The sequence below is a fragment of the Patiria miniata genome, unplaced genomic scaffold (genome assembly GCF_015706575.1).
Source record: "Patiria miniata isolate m_02_andy unplaced genomic scaffold, ASM1570657v1 HiC_scaffold_16, whole genome shotgun sequence".
Classification (NCBI taxonomy): Eukaryota; Metazoa; Echinodermata; class Asteroidea; order Valvatida; family Asterinidae; genus Patiria; species Patiria miniata.
Window position 1 is genome coordinate 15121591 of NW_024037054.1, and position 6638 is coordinate 15128228.

Here is a 6638-nt window from a genome sequence, read left to right on the forward strand (position 1 = left end):
TGTTTTACATTTATATGCGATTTTCAATTTATATGCGATGTTTTCAATATTATGTTCGATTTTTTGCATTAAATGTGCGATGTTTTTCGATACACTTGTGTGTTGTTTTACAATATATTTGCGATATTCTCAAATATGTGAGCAATGTTTACACATATGTTTGACATTTCGAGCTACTGTTGTATTTGTATTCGATGTTTCATCGGTATGTTTGCATTCGATCTTTTGCAATATGCATTCGATGTTTCGTTAAGAGTCAAAGTCTGGTTACTAGACCGCGAAAGTCTGACTATTTTGCCTAAAGTCAGTGTATGAGACGTCAGGGGATCGCGTAAAGTGATTAGCCAGACCTAAACGGTAAAAACCGGAATTGTGGGTAATTCTGTAAGCATACGCAATGCGTTCATCATTGTTTGGGCAGTACCCCCAGCTGTGCCTGTACTACCCATAGTGTTATGTGCATCATCTATGCATTGAGGAGTGCATGACACATGGTCTGAGCTCCAAGGCCGATGTGCACCTGTCCCGTTTAATGATCCAGTTACCTGATAATTTGTTTGAAAAATTCCAGATGTAAAATTGGGCAAAATTAGATGTTTATGAAAAAAAATCAAATTGTAAGGGGTTAACCTTGCATTTTTTTAGCAAAATCGGGAAAAATCAGATGTTTCTGGAAAATTGCAGATTGTATGGGGTTAGATGTTTATGAAACATTTCAAATTGTAAGGGGTGAACATTGCATATTCTAGCGAAATTGGGCAAAATCAGATGTTTCCGAAAAATTTCAAATGTAAGGGATTATCCTTGCTTTTTTATTGAAATTTGGCAAAGTTAGATGTTTATGAAAAATTTCAAATTATAAGGGTTAACCTTGCATTTTTTAAGCGAAATTGGGAAACAAATCTGATGTTTCTGGGAAAATTGCAGATTGTAAGGGGTTAACCTTGCTTTTTAAATACGATTGGGAAAAATTAGATGTTCATGAAAAAATTCAAATTGTAAGGGGTTAACCTTGCATTTTTTTAAAGCAAAATAGGACACAATCAGATGATTCTGGAAAATTGCAGATTGTTAGGACTTAACCCTGTTTTTCTAGCAAAATTGGGCAAAAAGAAATGTTGATGAAAAATTTTAAATTGTAAGAGGTGTACCTTGTATATTTAGTAAAATTTGGCAAAATCAGATTTGTATGAAAAATCTAAAATGGTAAGGGGTTAACCTTGCTTTTTTAGCAAAATTTGGAGCATATTTTACTAAAATTGGGAAAAAATCAGATGCTTCTAAAAAATCCAGATGTAAAGTTTCCACAAAAACAGCTGTTGAAAAAGAGCCCAATGTTGAACTTTACTGAGTCTGAGGTCTATCGAGGGGACGATCCTTATTTCAACTCCCGGAGATTCGCTGACAGTCTCTATTTTTCTTTTTAAGAAAGTCGAAATAGCTGAAGAGGGAGGTGAGAATCTATATGTGCCCAGATACAAAGAGTAGAAATCTACGCGTCTGCCTTTTGAAAATACACAATTGCGGTGTTCATTGTTGCGTAATGATCCGCCTAGCACACGACTGTTTTGCACATTAGGCTGTACGTGTTATGCAGCTTCCTAACAAACCAAACACACTGGGCTCATTATATCGACTTGTTTTTACCCATTAAGGTAAAGCAAATGGACCCAGCAATCTTCCTGGCGCAGTTGCTCACCTATAAAGACAACTTTCTCAGTTTAAGGAAAATTCTAAGGTAACGAAATGGCCGAGTGGTTACGATTCGTCGTCCACGGTTAGCGGGGTCCCGGGTTCGAATCCCGCTGGTGTCTTTTTGGTTTTTAACGAATGAGTTCAATTATTCACTATAAGAGATTTAATTTCCCGTCGTAAAGTACCAACAGTACCTTAGCTTAATCGGTAAGCACTGCTGCTGGTACTGTCCGCGAGTTCCAGGTTGGCGCCTTCGTACAGGTTCAGGGCATGTGGTCCACTCGGAGGATCAGGGCTTAGGGGCCGCCCTGTTCCTCCCTTAGCTCTTTGCTTTTACATGGTGCCTGGCCCTCCGGGGTTATATGGATGGATAGGGAAGGAAGTGTGTATTGGTCGGGGACGCCGAGACCCCGGAAGAGAACTAAGGGATCGGCTGGGGCATTGTTATGGCTCAGACCGATCCCTGAAAGCTTGACTAGCACATAACTTTTTGATTTTGTTTACCCTCTATCTTTTATACTTTGGTTTAGTTTGATATCTACAGCTGCTCGGCAGGTCTACGGGTAGTATCAAAATTGAAACAAAGGTGTATGTCATAAATCAATGAATATTTCATAATTGACTATAATCAAAACGGAGTTTCGTTTGATCAATTTGACTATCATTATATAATGACGCGATTGCCAATTGACGTAAGAAACGCCATAAATTATACCGGGAAAGAATAAAGATGTACATTGTAATATAAATATTATTTATACATCTTTCAAATAACGTGTCTTTAATTGTGAGCATTCCAAACAATACCGTAATTCGCAATGGTATTAGAATGGTATATGATAGCACGATCAATGCGTCTCTATTAAATTTAAAAAATATATAATTTAGGCCCCTATGTGTGAAATATTCTTTGATTGACTATGAGCATTCCATACGAATGAGTTAATTCGCAAAATATAGCAACAACAAAAGAGAAAGGAAAAAGAGAAAATTCCTTTACCCTAAAAACTGGAAAAATAATTTGTTTAAAAAAAATTCAAATGGGACACTTCATGTATTGATTTAACAGTTGCAAGGGGTTAACCTTACATTTTAGCAAAATTGGGAAAAATCAGATGTTTCTAGAAAATTGCAGCTTGTAAGGGGTTAACCTTGCATTTTTAGTAAAATTTAGATGTTTATGAAACATTTCAAATTGTAAGGGGTGAACCTTGCATTTTTTAGCGAAATTGGGCAAAATCAGATCTTTCTGGAAAATTTCAGATTGTAAGGGGTTAACCTTGCTTTTGTAGTAAAATTTTGGCAAAATAAGATGTGTATGAAAAATTTCAAATTGTAAGGGGTTAACCTTTCTTTTTTAGTAAAATTGGGAAAATTTAAATGTTTATGAAAAATTTCAAATTGTCAGTGGTTAACCTTGCATTTTTTAGCAAAATAGGGCAAAATCTGGTGTTTATGGAAAATTTCAGATTGTAAGGGGTATACTTTGCATTTTTAGCAAAATTGGGCAAAATCAGATTTGTATGAAAAATCAAAAATTGTAAGGGGTTAACCTTGCCAAATGAGGGCAAAATCAGATGTTTCTGGAAAATTGCAGATTGAAAGGGGTTAACCTTGCTTTTTTTAAGCGAAATTGGGAAAAATCAGATGTTTCTTGAAAATTGCAGATTGTAAGGGGTTAACTTGGCATTTTTAGCATAACTGGGCAATATCAGATTTATATGAAAAATCTCAAATTGTAAGGGGTGAACCTTGTATTTTTAGCGAAATTGGGCAAAATCAGATCTTTCTGGACAATTTCAGATTGTAAGGGGTTAACCTTGCTTTTTTAGTGATATTTGGCAAAATAAGATGTAATGAAAAATTTCAAATTGTAAGGGGTTAACCTTGCTTTTTTAGTAAAATTGGGCAAATTTAAATGTTTATGAAAAATTTCAAATTGTTAGGGGTGAACCTTGCATTTTTTAGCAAAATAGGGCAAAATCAGGTGTTTATGGAAAATTTCAGATGGTAAGGGGTTAACATTGCAAATTGGGAAAAATCAGATTTGTATGAAAAATCAAAAATTGTAAGAGGTTAACCTTTGACCAATTAGTGCAAAATCAGATGTTTCTGGAAAATTGCAGATTGAAAGGGGTTAACTTTGCATTTTTAGCAAAACTGGGCAAAATCAGATGTTTCTGAAAAATGTCAGATGTAAGGGGGTTAACCTTGTTTTTTTAGCGAAATTGGGAAAAATCAGATTTGTATGAAAAATCAAAAATTGTAAGGGGTTAACCTTTGCCAAATTAGGGCACTAAAAAAGCAAGGTTAACCCCCTTACATCTGAAAATTACAAATTGTTAGGGGTTGACCTTGTATTTTTTAGCAAAATAAGGCAAAACCAGGTGTTCATGAAAAATTTCAGATTGTAAAGGGTTCACCTTGCATTTTTAGCAAAATTGGGAAAAATCAGATTTGTATGAAAAATCAAAAATTGTAAGGGGTTAACCTTTGCCAAATTAGGGCAAAATCAGATGTTTCTTGAAAATTGCAGATTGAAAGGGGTTAACCTTGCATTTTAAGCAAAATTTGGCAAAATCAGATGTTTCTGAAAAAAATTCCGATGTAAGGAATTAACCTTACTTTTTTTTTTAGAGAAATTTGGTAAAAATTAGATGTTTATGGAAAATTTCAAATTGAAGGTGTTAACCTTGCTTTTTTAGTAAAATCGGAAAAAATTTAAATTTTTATGAAAAATTTCAAATTGTCAGTGGTTAACCTTGCATTTTTAGCAAACTAGGGCAAAATCAGGTGTTTATGGAAAATTTCAGATTGTAAGGGGTTAACTTTGCAGTTTTAGCAAAATTGGGCAAAATCAGATTTGTATGAAAAATCAAAAATTGTAAGGGATTAACCTTGCCAAATTAAGGCAAAATCAGATGTTTCTGGAAAATTGCAGATTGAAAGGTGTTAACCTTGCTTTTTTAAGCGAAATTGGGAAAAATCAGATGTTTCTTAAAAATTGAAGATTGTAAGGGTTAATTGGCATTTTTAGCATAACTGGGCAATATCAGATTTATATCAGAAAAATTTCAAATTGTCAGTGGTTAACCTTGCATTTTTAGCAAACTAGGGCAAAATCAGGTGTTTATGGAAAATTTCAGATTGTAAGGGGTTAACTTTGCAGTTTTAGCAAAATTGGGCAAAATCAGATTTGTATGAAAAATCAAAAATTGTAAGGGATTAACCTTGCCAAATTAAGGCAAAATCAGATGTTTCTGGAAAATTGCAGATTGAAAGGGGTTAACCTTGCTTTTTTAAGCGAAATTGGGAAAATCAGATGTTTCTTAAAAATTGAAGATTGTAAGGGTTAATTGGCATTTTTAGCATAACTGGGCAATATCAGATTTATATGAAAAATCTCAAATTGTAAGGGGTGAACCTTGTATTTTTAGCGGAAACTTTACATCTGGATTTATAGAAGCATCTGATTCTGCCCAATTTTAGTAAAATATGTTCAAAATGTTGCTAAAAAAAGCAATGTTAACTCCTTACCATTTTAGATTTTTCATACAAATCTGATTTTGCCAAAGTTTACTTAATATACAAGGTACACCTCTTACAGTTTAAAATTTTTCATAAACATTTCTGTTAAGCCCTAACAATCTGCAATTTTCCAGAATCATCTGATTGTGTCCTATTTTGCAAAAAAAAATGCAAGGTTAACCCCTTACAATTTGAATTTTTTCATGAACATCTAATTTTCCCCAATCTTATTCAAAAAGCAAGGTTAACCCCTTACAATCTGCAATTTTCCAGAAACATTTGATTTTTTCCCATTTTCGCTTTAAAAAAATGCGAGGTTAACCCCTTTCAATTTGAATTTTTTCGTAACATCTAACTTTGAAAATTTCACTAAAAAAACAAGGTTTAATAATCCCTTACATCTGAATTTTTTCGGAAACATCTGATTTTGCACAATTTCGCTAGAATATGCAATGTTCACCCCTTACAATTTGAAATGTTTCATAAACATCTAACCTCATACAATCTGCAATTTTCCAGAAACATCTGATTTTTCCCGATTTTGCTAAAAAAAATGCAAGGTTAACCCCTTACAATTTGATTTTTTTTCATAAACATCTAATTTTGCCCAATTTTACATCAGCTTATGCTAACAAATTATCAGGTAACTGGATCATTAAACGGGACAGGTGCACATCGGCCTTGGAGCTCAGACCATGTGTCATGCACTCCTCAATGCATAGATGATGCACATAACACTATGGGTAGTACAGGCACAGCTGGGGGTACTGCCCAAACAATGATGAACGCATTGCGTATGCTTACAGAATTACCCACAATTCCGGTTTTTACCGTTTAGGTCTGGCTAATCACTTTACGCGATCCCCTGACGTCTCATACACTGACTTTAGGCAAAATAGTCAGACTTTCGCGGTCTAGTAACCAGACTTTTGACTCTTAAAGAAACATCGAATGAAAAGGGAAATATCAAATGCATATTGCAAAAGATCGAATGCAAACATACCGATGAAACATCGAATACAAATAGCTCGAAATGTCAAACATATGTGTGAAACATTGCTCACATATTTGAGAATATCGCAAATATATTGTAAAACAACACACACAATTGTACCGAAAAACATCGCACATTTAATGCAAAAAATCGAACATAATATTGAAAACATCGCACATATATTATCTTGAAAATCGCATATAAATGTAAAACATCGCACACATATATTGAACATCGCACATATATTGTAAAGCATCGCACAAATATATTAAAATAATATCGCGCAAATAATGAAAAACATCGCACACTTATATTGAACATCGCACATAAATGTAAAAGATAACAAACACATATTGAACATCCAACATATATATTGCAAAATATTGAATATTGCAACGTTTGACACGCCATACTTAGTTAG